The following is a 13,455-nucleotide window of genomic DNA, read 5'->3' as shown; positions in this document are numbered from 1 at the left end:
TCTTCAAACTGTTTTTATTCCAGGATTAGGATCACTCTGTTTTAATTCTGTTCTGTCTGATTTTACTTATCAAATTAAAATAAGTTGAAGAAAAATTGTGAAATTCTGGATTTATACAAATTGATGTGTTAGAAAAACAAGAAAAAAAGAATCAAGTCAAAATACAAAATAGAAAAAAAATGATAAATCAAATGAAAAAAGTGTACATCCTGGCACAAACAGAGACGGTAATTTGACAACATATTTAAAAAAAATTATCACAATTAATTGGGGCATTGTTTTGGTGTGATTCCAGCACCAAAATTTGCTAAGATCTTAAATTGTTTGTGGTTAAAATTTCAGATTCAAATTTCAAATATCCAGCTCAGCATAAATTTTCTAATTCACGCTTTCTGTGCCTAAAATTTCCAGTAGTATTGTTTTGGTTTTTTTAATCAATTCTAGTGTCATTCCTTAGGTTCAATTTGTGAGCCACCTTTTATTGAGTGCTTATTTGATTGATTCTCAAATTTATTCAACATTCTTTCAAGTTGTGTCATACAAATTACTCCATTTGTTGTTGTCCTATTCTAAATTTGAATTGTTCTTTGCTTTAATTTGTTGACCTCTAATTGTTGGTGAAAAAAAAAATTCAAAGTGGTGTTTGTTAAGTTGGAATTAACCTTTGTGGTGAGTCCATCCCTACTTAGTAGGTACTGCTTTGGAGATTTAAATTGACTAACCATAAGAGGTTAAGGCAAGGAGTTGCAGCAAATAAGATTACAAACACATACACATTGTGGAATGCAACAAGAGTAACAAAAGCCAAGGATTGCATAGTTTAGGAAATTTGAATTTTATTTTGTAATTCAAGTTCTCTTGTATTTCCTTTGAATTGTAATTACATTCAACTTTGATTAATTAGTGGAATAATTACGTATTAGACAGTGAGTGTGTCTTCAATGGCTCTAAGTGTCTAGAAGCCTCACCTTCGGATTTGTCTAGTTTTTAAAGCTTTTTAGTTAGTAATCTTTAATTGTGCTTAGTTAATTGTTTTGCTTTAATTACTTGTTTGTATTGTTAATTGTTTTGCATTGTTTTCTTTGCATAAAAGTTGTGTTTTTCATTCCTACTTGTGATCTAAGTAAATTACTTAGAAAAAGGTTTGTCACAAGTTTTGAGGGATACATTTTGGCAAGGAAAGACTTGGTACTTAAGTGATCCTAGTGATCCACCTCTCTTTCCTGGAAAGCTACCTTCATTACTACCCTTATCTTTTTTGGGGTAAAATACTTATAACACAAAACTTTAACCATGTCTTCTCATTCTCGTAATTCCAGTGAAAGTGAGGGAACATCCATGAAATCTCTTTTGGAAAAAATTGCACAAGATGTTCAAGCACTTTCATATAGACAATTGCAACATGAGGCCCAACTTAAAGAAAGGGATGCTCAAATTTCTTTGATGCAAGACGAGTTGAAAGTGGTTAAAGAAAGAGATGAATACACCAAATCCAAAAAAAGTTCGCATGCATCTAACTCTAGGGAAATGAGTCATATGGTGAACAAAGTTTTAAAATCAATGAGTACTACCAACCACCCCCTAGGAGAGTTAGAAAGGAAAGACAAAGCCTAAAAGAGGTTAGGGTAGATTTGCCTCATTTCCATGGAAAAGAAAATGTAAAAGTATATTTAGATTGGGAAATGAAGGTAGAACAATTATTTGCTTGCCATAGGGTAAGTGAGGAGAGGAAAGTACCCCTAGCCACTTTATGTTTTCAAGGCAATGCTATGTATTGGTGGACGACCCTTGAGAGAGATAAGCGTCTTCATAAGGATGCTCCCATGGAATATAGGAATGATCTTAGGGGAGCCTTAAGACGCCGCCATATTCCCTCCTACTATAATAGAGAGTAAATGGACAAGCTCCAAAGACTCCAACAAAAGACCATGAGTGTAGAGGAATATAGGCAGAAAATGGAATTATACATGATGAAAGCCTCCATTAGGGAATTCAAATCCACTACCATAGCAAGATTCTTAAGTAGGCTTAATCTTGAGATTAGAGATAGAGTTGAACTCTTACCCTACCAAGACTTGAAAGATTTAGTTCAATTGTGTATCAAGGTTGAACAACAAAATTTGAGGAAATCCTCAAGTCATAGGGAAAGTTCATACCCTAATTCTTATCCAAGAAGAGAGTTTAAAAGGGAGGAAAATGTACCTAAAGAAAAACCAAGAGAAACTCCCGAAAGTGTAGGAAAAGATATGTTCCCTCCACCTATCCGTGATAGGGATGTCAAGTGATTTAAGTGTTATGGAAGAGGTCATGTACAAGCTCAATGCCCAAACCAAAGAACTTTGTTTTTAAGAGGGGTAGATGAGTATAGTAGTTGTGATGACGAACCTAGTGGAAAAGAAGAGGAGAACAATGAGAGAGTATATCCATGTGAGGGGTAATTAATGATTATTAGAAGAACCCTCAACAACCAAACTAGCATGAACCTAGAAACACAAAGAAAGAACATCTTTCATACAAGATGCAAGGTTTTAGAAAATATATGTTCTCTCATTGTTGATAGTGGCTCATGCTGCAATTGTTGTAGCGCTAGGATGGTTGAAAAGCTAAATCTACAATTAGTCCCTCATCCAAACCCTTAAAAACTTCAATGGATCAATGAAGATGGGGAACTAACTATAGATCAGCAAGTGAAAGTCTAGTTTTCTGTGGGTAAACGTTTTATGTGATGTAGTTCCCATGGAAGCTTGTCAAATCTTATTGGGTAGACCTTGGCAATTTGACAAGAAAACCATGCACAATGGTCTAACCAACGAGATTACCTTCACCCATAGCGAAACGAAGTTTATACTTAATCATTTACCACATTCACAAGTGGTAAAAGATCAAGTACAAATGAAACAAAAGAGGGATGAAGAAAAACAAAAAAAAATGAAAATATTAGAAAAACAGAAAGACCTTAGGGAGCCAAAGGCATGGGAGAAGAATACCCCTACCCGCAAGGTCATTCAATAAGAAGAAAGAATTAAAAACACATTTGAAAATATCTTTCTTGTTGAACAACCTTCAAGCCTTTTAAAAGGAACACAGAAAAATTCCTAAAGAGGTTAACAAAAATTTAGAAAAGAAAATTATGTTTTTTTCTCTAAAGAAATCTTGTGAGAAGTTTCCAAAAACAATAGAAAAACAAGAGGAATGACAACTTAATAAAATTGATGTTTATACTACTGCTCAAACTAACACATTTGCTTTGTTTGATGACTCACAGAGATGGACATTTGATCCTGGAGGACGAGCCTAATTTTCAAAACAGGAATAAGGCTGTTGTTCGAGATCAAACCTGTAGATTTGAGGACAGATCCTCTCAAGAAGGAGGGGATGATGGAAACCATCCAGCCACATACATCCACATAATGATGATGAAGAAGAAGCATTGGATTTGATGACAAATCCTTTTCAAGAAGGAGGGGATGATGGAAGAGGCCCAAGCCCATGATAGAAAAAGCACCAAGCCCAAGCCCAAATACAAGTCCAAGCTTCAGCTCAAGCCCAACAAATAGAAGATCTGGGCCAACTAAGCATCATTGGATGTCTATTTTTGTAATTACTTTTGAGTATTTTTAGTAGAACATAAAGGGAGGTGTAGATATATATATATATATATATATATATATAAGAGGTGAAAATGTATAAAGCTAAGTCACACCTTCCATGTGACATAAAAAGAAGGTGTATGTGTAGATTTAGGAGGTACCAAAAAAAGAAACCAAGTCACACTTTCCTTGTGACTAGGAATTGGCTCCTAATTCAAATGCTTCTCATTTGAATTTCCCTCCACTTTCTTTTGAAATTCCATCCCTCTAAACACTATAAATAAAAGGACTTGGCTCATGTATTTGCGAGATTAATATACTTAGTGAATTGCTGCCAAATTGTTCCAATTTCACTTCTTGCCCAAAAACATCTTAGGTTAGGCTATTGATCTTCAAATCTCCCCCTTACCAAAGAGAGTTGGCCTCACCACTCTCAATCCCTACCTTTCATGTACCTTCAAGGTCACCATAGCTCCTAGGAGGACCTTGTTTCGTCTACACTCCATGAAGCTTCCGCCAATCACCAACAATTCTACAAACAATGAAGGCACTTCTCCATCAATAAATATAGCTCTTAAGACTAGCCGTTATAGGCAGTCAATTATGATCCAAAACAGTTTTAATCCAACTGAAAACAGATCCAACAGGTTTTTGAAAAGTTGTTATGAAATGTGACAATCAACCGATTGAAAAGTCATTTTAACTGTTTGAATTGGTTAGGCAGTTATTTAACCAAGTCAAAAACAATTTTGAAAATCTTAAATCAAGCTAAGTGACAAACAACTCATTATATCAGGGTTTCAACCGGTTATTTTCCTCTTTGCTTAGAAAAACACTTTTTTCTTTTAAAATAGATTGAACCAACTTGTGCAAGGGACTAGGAATGATCTTTACAAGAATTCTAAATACCCTAGACTAAGCCCAAACCAAAAGCAACACAACTTCAACCTTCAACACAAATTTGAATCATCAAAGCTCCCATGTTCTAGAATTTCCACCTATTGGATGGAGACAAATCCTTGGGATGCTTTTTGGAATGTTCTTGTTTAGAATCTTGTATAACCTACATTCACAAGCAAACATAGAAATACAGGATAATCTATTCGAGTACATCAGTTTCTCTTGTCATCTTGGAGTCACACAAAAATGTGTTAAGAGACTCTTAAGGATCTTAGCCAACCTCACCACCCTTTGAAAACCTACAAAAACTAAAGAGAAGCATTTGACCAACCTACACATGTTCTAGCCAAAGTATCTCCGAGAAGCCTTCTCATTTTTTTCCTCCCAGCAATAGCTTCGGCCAAACATCGTTAGACCATCCAATTTTCATCAACAATTCAGCAAACTTAGGTCAATTTAGGAATCCACAACAAAACCCTATAGAAAGTTATTTTAAAAAAATCTAGAAAAGATAACCATTAAAACTAACCTACCTCTCCATTAATTTTGCAAAATTTTAGCCCTATTTCTCCAATAACCTTTCTAAGCCAGTCTAGAAACCTTTTCCAAGATATTTAAGACTAGTCAAACCTCTATTGAATCAAGTGTGTTCAAGATTTGAAGAATCCAAATCCTTTGTGTTTGATGGAAGGCTGAAGGTGCTTGCTGTTGCTGGTGTGCTTTAGAATAGGATCTGGGGTAGATTATATTTGTAATCCACTCTTTGTTGAATCTAAAGCTTAAGTGTTTTCAAATCTTTTAAGTTTAAAGTGTTTTTCAAACTAAGTGAAAAACAACCTGTTGTTTTGTCGAAACAACCGATTGTTTTATACTTAGGTGTTTTTGAAAAAGTTTGAAAACTGTTTTGGATGGTTGACTTGCTGTCAAACCCAAACAACCGATTGATTCGCTATTTCAACCGATTGTTTGTTTGGAATCCTAACAGAAACAATTTTGTTTGTTAAAAGAGCTTTAATTGATTTCATAACTGAATACGCTCATGCTTTCAATGCTTTGACCAAGATTTGAATACTACAAATAGTTTGTTAATGTTTTATAACAAACAACAAGAAAGAAAAACACATTTGAGTTTTTCAAAGAGTTTTTGAAGCATTTAAGTTTGAACTTTGAGCTTTGGTTATTCAAGAGAGAAGTGGAATAGGATTACTCTGTATTGATTTCAGTTGATTCTGTAACAGTGTAATTTGTTCTGTGATTTGTGTACATTCTGGTGTTGTAAAGCCAAGAAGGGTTGTGTGCTCTTGAGGTTGTCAAGATCAACATTCTTGGTGGTGTACGTGCTGAGCCAAAGGAAGTGTGTGTCTTGAGGGGATCAAGGTCACTTCTTTGGTGGTGTGTGTATGTAATCTGGATTTGATTACCTAATGGATTCCCCGGTGGTTTCTGGGAAACTGGATGTAGCTATTGGGTTAAGAGTGAACCAGTATAAACTGTTTGTGCATTTCTCTCTTCCTTAAACTCTTTAATTTCAGTTGCTGTTATTTTTACTGGTATAAACAACCGATTGTTTCTGCAAAACAACCGTTTGTTTTTCTATTTTGAGCTTTGTTCTTGGCAAACTGAATTTCTAAATCTGGTTTCTTGCAAAGAATTTCATTCTATCCTAAAATGTTTGCGAAAACCCCCTTTAAATCATTCACCCCCCCCCCCTTCCCCTCTAGTTTAAAGCCATACATTCTAACAACCTCGTACAACCTTTATGCTTTGTTTGGATTGGGGAGTAGAAAGTTGAGGGTGTAAGGTAGTGGGAGTGTGTGTTAGAATGTATGGCTTTAAACTAGAGGGGGTGAATGGTTTAAAAAGGGTTTTCGCAAACTTTTTAGTCTAGAATGAATTTCCTTTAAGAAAACTTGATTCAGAATTCAGTTTGCCACAAACACAAAGCAATCTAGCACAACACCATAAAAACAATCGGTTGTTTCGTAGAAACAATCGGTTGTTTATACCAGTTCACAAATATAAACTGAAAAGAAAGAGTTCAAGAGATAGAGAGATTGTACACACAGGTTTATATTGGTTCACTCTTAAACCAAGAGCTATATCCAGTCTTCCCAGAAATCACTAGGGAATCCACTAAGCAATCAACCCTAGATTACTTACAACACCACCAAAGAAGTAACCTTGATCCCCTCAAGAAACACACTTCCTTTGGCTCAGCACAAACACTACCAAGAATACTGATCTTGACAACCTCAAGAGTACACAACACTTCTCAGCTTCACACACAGATTTTTCTCAAAGTACAAAAGGATTACACTTGTTACAGAAAGATCTGAAATCAATACAAGATGAAAATCCTATTCCACACTCTCTTGATCAAAGCAATCTTCAACTCTTCAAAAGCAAAATCAGTGAAAAACACAAATATGTTTTTCTTTGATTAAAACTCAATTCTTGTTTGATACATAATTTGAACAAACTATTTATTGCTTTCAAAGACTGGTCAAAGCATTTAAAACTGAAGCATATTCAGTTATAAAATCATTTAAAGCTCAGTCAAAGCACAAAACAGTTTTTTGTTATGGTCCCAAAACAAACAATCGGTTGAATGCTTGAATCAATCGGTTGTTTTGGTTTGACAGCAAGTCAACCATCAAAAACAGTTTTCAACCTTTCTAAAAACACCTAAGTATAAAACAATCGGTTGTTTCGATAAAACAACAGGTTGTTTTTCACTTAGTTTGAAAAAACACTTTCAATTAAAAGGTTTAAGAATGCTTAAGCTTTGGATTCAATCAAGAGTGGATTTATACAGATAATCTACCCCAGATCCTATTCTAAAACACCTCAGCAACAGCAAGCACAACCAGCCTTCCATCAAACTTCAAAGGATTTGGATTCTTCAAAGCTTGAACACACTTGATTCAACAATCTCCCCCTATTTGATGAAGACAAATCCCTGGTTGCTTGTGTTGGATTTGATTGAATCTGAAGCAGTTCCTGCAAAAACAACATATATAAAATCCAATGCTTTCTACAACACCAGGTTAGTTTTACACATATTAAAAACAAAGTTCCAGACAAACAATCGGTTGTTTACACGAAACGATCGGTTGTTTCTATCAGCAGAAGCAGAAACAGTTTTGATATCAGAGATTTCAGCAGTTTTAGACAATTTCAGAGAAAGATACACAAGAACCAATCAATTCTCCCCTTATTTGTCTTCACAAATAGACTCCAACAGTTATTAAAACAGATTTAGGAAAGATTTTGAAGGTCAAGATACCTAACTCATTTCGCAAAAAGAAGAACCTCATCTTTTGGTAGTGGTTTTGTGAAGATATCAGCTAGCTGCAACTTTGTCTAAATAAAATTCCCTTCACAGTCCCCATTGCTCACATGATCCCTGATGAAATGATGGCATATCTCAATATGCTTAGTTCTTGAGTGTTGAATCTGATTTTTGGTAAGATTTATAGCACCTGTATTGTCACACATCAAAGGTGTTGAATCAAGTGTGTTCAAGCATTGAAGAATCCAAACCCTTTGAAGTTTGATGGAAGGCTGGTTGTGCTTGTTGTTGCAAAGGTGTTTTAGAATAGGATCTGGGGTAGATTTTCTGTGTAAATCCATTCTTGATTGAATCCAAAGCTTAAGCATTCTTAAACCTTTTAATTGAAAGTGTTTATCAAACTAAGTGAAAAACAACCTGTTGTTTTGTCGAAACAACCGATTGTTTTATACTAATGTGTTTTTAGAAAGGTTGAAAACTGTTTTTGATGGTTGACTTGCTATCAAACCAAAACAACCGATTGATTCGAGTATTCAACCAATTGTTTGTTTTGGGACCATAACAGAAAACTGTTTTGTGCTTTGACTGAGCATTAAATGATTTTATAACTGATTACGCTCCAGTTTTAAATGCTTTCACCAGTCTTTGAAAGCAATAAATAGTTTGTTATGTTTATGTAACAAACAAGAACTGAGATTTAATAAAAGAAAAATAGATTTGAGTTTTTCACTGATTTTGCTTTTGAAGAGTTGAAGTTTGCTTTGAGATTGCTTGGATCAAGAGAGTGTGGAATAGGATTTTCATCTTGTATTGATTTCAAATCTTTCTGTAACAAGTGTAATCCTTTTGTACTTTGAAGAACTTTGTGTGAAGTTGAGAAGTGTTGTGTGTTCTTGAGGTTGTCAAGATCAGCATTTTTAGTGGTGTTTGTGCTAAGCCAAAGGAAGTGCGTGTCTTGAGGGGACCAAGGTCACTTCTTTGGTGGTGTTGTAAGTAATCTAGGGTTGATTGCTTAGTGGATTCCGTAGTTGTTTCTGGGAAGACTGGATGTAGCTCTTAGTTAAGAGTGAACCAGTATAAACCTGTGTGTTCAATCTCTCTATCCCTTGAACTCTTTATTTTCAGTTTATATTTGTGAACTGGTATAAACAACCGATTGTTTCTGCGAAACAACCGATTGTTTTTCTGGTGCGGTGCTAAATTGCTTTGTGTTTTTGGCAAATTGAATTCTGAATCAAGTTTTCTCGAAGTAATTTCATTCTAGACTTAAAAGTTTGTGAAAACCCTCTTTAAACCATTCACCCCCCTCTAGTTTAAAGCCATACATTCTAACAAAAGGGACCTTGCTGATTTGCAATCCAAAGTATGCAAGTTGTTGTTTGAGCCATAGGATTTGTGCACAACAGCTTCCAGCAGCTATGTCCTCAGCCTCAGCAGTAGAGAGAGCCACACAAGCTTGTTTCTTATATGCCATGAGATGAGGCTTGAACCAAGTAGGTGGCAAGTGCCACTTGTGCTTTTCCTATCTAGCTTGCATCCTGCAAAATCAGAATATGAATAGCCAATTAAATGAATGGGAGAGTGAGAAGGATACCATAACCCAAAAGTTGATGTTCGTTTGAGATATTTCATAATTCTCTTTGCAGCTTTGAAGTGGGATTCCTTTGGATTTGCTTGATATCTTGCACAAAGACATACCGCAAACATGTTGTTCGGTCTACTTGCTGTTAGATAGATGATAACTTTTTACGGCAAGTGCACCGCGTTTGTCAGAAGTAATAATTGTCCCTAAGGACGGATATTGATCCCACAAGGAACAGTGAATTATCGAGTACAATAATCGCTAAATATAAAAATAGAACAATTAAAAGAGTTTTGAATTAATTGTGTTGGCACTGATCAATAAGAAAACAGACAAAGAATTTGTACCGTCCCGTATCCGGGCGTTGACTAAGTTAAGGTCAAAGTCAACGCCAGGAGTCAAAGTCAACACAAGGCGTCGCCTAGGTGAAGAGACGCCAAGTTCCAGCGTCGCCAAGAGGAAGCGTCGCCAAGGCGAGGCGTCGCCTAGGTGGAGGCGTCGCCCAACCAGGGCGTCGCCAAGATCAAATATCATTAAGTCAAGGCAGTCACAGCGCGGTTCCCCGATACCCATGGGTAGGAAAGACCATGGAGGGAGCGACGCCGTGGGAAGGCCTCAGGTCCCGATAATCCGGGGTAGTGATAAAGAGAAGGAAAAGGTGGCTTCAAGGCCATAGTGATAGCACCAGTGTAGGGCAGCCTGACTCGTGAAGTACCCCTGCCGCCCCAGAGACGCCTTCGGGATAGATACGACTCAAGGGGAGGGTCACGCCCAGGGTAGCCAGGTGTAGGGTACGAGAGGAAGGTAGATACGCTCTCAAAGTGAGTGACTAGATGGTTGGGGGCATGAGTTGGCACCCAAAAAGTCACTCCTTGCACAGTAGCACTCCCAAGCAGGAGGACCCACACGTAGAAACGTCCCCAGATGGGGTCATGGCGCTGTGAGGCCCTCCACGTGTACGACAGCCAGGTCAGAATAGAAACACCATTTAGTCAGGTACCAGGTAATTAAAGTCATTTAATACAGTTTCTGTTTCGAGCGTTTAAGGTACTATAAAGGCTCTCAAGCGTTTCAACGTCTTAAATGCGCTACGTTTTCTAATTAGACGCGTTAATTAAGTGTGTTACGTTGTATGATTAAAAGCGCTTTAAGACGCTTTAAATGCTAGGGTAGTTTAAATAGCGCCGGGAATGTGGGGAACTGGGTTCGAACTTTTGGCAAATTTTCCAGAAACTCTCTAGTTGCTTGCTCGAGCCGTGAGGTGAGGGACAAGGTACTAGGGAAAGATCTTTGCCAGAAGGAGAAAATACACACTAGACACAGTTTTCCTTTTTACCACCTTCAGAGTGCCATACGCGGTGCTCCGATACAGAGGTGCGTAGTTTTTGGTGTTTCTTGCTGGCTGACTTGAGCGTCGGAGTGCAAACGGCCGCTAGGGCGCCCTTTTGTCCTTCTTTGCAGGAATCCACAGGTAATCAGTGGGAAGGAGTCCCTAGCTGACAGTTGAGGTTGCGCACGAAGACGTCCCAGGTCAACCGGACGGAACAGAATTATTTGTTTCAATTGGACAAATAAGGATTAGTTTCGTCTCTCTCACTCTCAAGTATTTTGATTAGCATGTCAATATTAAGTTCTTTGATTGAAATTGATGCCCGTATAAAAATCATTTATATCGATTCCTCGCATATAAAATCCTTAAGAATGTCCCCTAACTATCGATCCCTCGCATAATTATAAGAACAACTTAGAACGAAGCTCAGACGTTTAATAGCAATTAACATTTCAAGTCTATTCCTAGCACTCAAATATGTTAAGTATTGTTGTTTAGGTCCGAACCCTAAAAATACCTCCCGGTCAGATTTAAGATTCTCAATTTGTCACGGAAAATTAAAAGTAAAACAACAATACCAATAATCAATCAAGAACTGAATATTAATATATAAGATATCACCTCAATACTTAAGAGTTTGAGCAGATTACTCCCAATCCCAAAGGGTAGAATTAGCCACGCATACTTCTAGCACCTTCCATTCTCCCAATTGGGTTACAATTCACTCTATGGTGTTTTCCTCTCAATCTGGCACACTAGGGTTGAGCCTCTAGCCCTCTATTTATCCTAGTTTTCTAGGGTTAGATTGTTTATTGTGTCGTGCTAATGGGCTAAATGATAAAACATACAAAGGCTCAATCTTTCTTTGCATCTTTTTCCATTCTGGGACCTTCTATCTTTATCTTTTTAGCTCAAATCATTCATCTTTAATCCAAATCTCCAATCTTCCTTAGAAATCTGCAATTAACACCAAATTTGGGAATAAAATACTCTTATTCAAATAAAGATCATAAAAAATGTAAAAAGGTATAAATTCATAAATTAGGGATTATTTTATATGTAAATTAGCAATAAATCCTCATAAGTGCCTATATTTTAATATGAAATATTACTGAAATTAGACACTTATCACTCTCCCCAACTTAGAATCTTGCTTGTCCTCAAGCAAAGTAAATGAATATATTTGAATTTAAATATCAAACAGCTTAATTCACTAAACAACAGATCAAATTAGAAACTTATGATGCTTCCAAATTCAAATATAGAAAAATATAGACACATTCAATTTCCAGGATCAAATCAAAACAAATAAATGACAATTCATCAAGGAATATCTTCTCATATGCTCACGGGTAAGTGTTTCTCTCTATTTTCACTGAATCATAACAAATCACAGTTGCCACCAAGGCTCATGGTTCTTGAAGGTCCAAAAAGATCCATGTGAAGTAGCTCAAGGGGTTTTAAAGAAGAAACAACATTGTTTATTTTGAAAGAGTTTTTAACTTGTTTCCCTTTTTGACATGCTTCACAAATGTGGTCCTTCTCAAACTTGAGCTTAGGCATCCCAATCACAAGATCTTTTGAGATTACTTTGTTTAAATGATTCATGTGAATGTGAGTAATTCTTCTATGCCATAGTCAAGACTCATCATGTTTAGAAAGAAGACAACCAATAGAACCAGGAGAAGAGATATCCAAGAGATACACATTATTGATTCTCTTACCAATCAACATTACCTCTTTTGAGTTGGGAAGACAGATTTCACAGGAGTTTGTCTTGAAGATCACTTTGTAAGAATGTATGGCTTTAAACTAGAGAGGGCGAATGGTTTAAAGAGGGTTTCCGCAAAATTTTAAGCCAAGAATGAAATTTCTTCGAGAAACAATTGATAAGGAAATCAGTTTGCCAAAACACAAAGCAAAAAACACAGCACCAGAAAAACAATCGGTTGTTTCGCAAAAACAATCGGTTGTTTCGCAAAAACAATCGGTTGTTTCGCAGAAACAATCGGTTGTTTATACCAGTTTACAAATATTAAAATTGAATTTAAAGAGATTAAGGATAGAGAGAATGCACACAGAGGTTTATACTGGTTCACTATAAACCCAGAGCTACATCCAGTCTTCTAAAAAACCACTGAGGAAATCCACTAAGCAATCAACCCTAGATCACTTACAACACAACCAAAGAAGTGACATTGATCCCCTCAAGACACACACTTCCTTTGGTCCAGCACAACAACACTAAGAATGCTGATCTTGGTCCCCTCAAGAACACACAGCACTTCTCAGCAACACACAGAAAGTTTCTTTCAACAGATACAAAGGATTACACTTGTTACAGAACAAATCTGAAATCAATACAAGCAGTAAATCCTATCTCACACTCTTTGATCAAACTCAATCTCTAAGCAATCTCAACTTTTCAAAATCTCAATCTCTTGAAAAACTCAAATCTGTTTTTCTGTTTATATTCAAAGATGTTGTTTGTTATCATATCTTAACAAACTATTCATTGCATTTAAAGATTGGTCAAAGCATTAAAAACTAGAGTGTAAATAGTTAGAAAATCATTTAATGCTCAGTCAAAGTACAAAACAGTTTTTTGTTATGGTACCAAAACAAACAATCGGTTGTTTCCACGAATCAATCAGTTGTTTTGGTTTTGACAGCAAGTCAACCATAAAAACAGTTTTCAACCTTTTCTTAAAACACCTAAGTATAAAACAATCGATTGTTTCGACAAAACAACAAGTTGTTT

This window comes from Phaseolus vulgaris, chromosome 2, assembly GCF_051622355.1.
Source record: "Phaseolus vulgaris cultivar YP4 chromosome 2, ASM5162235v1, whole genome shotgun sequence".
NCBI lineage: Eukaryota > Viridiplantae > Streptophyta > Magnoliopsida > Fabales > Fabaceae > Phaseolus > Phaseolus vulgaris.
This window is presented reverse-complemented; position numbering follows the sequence as displayed.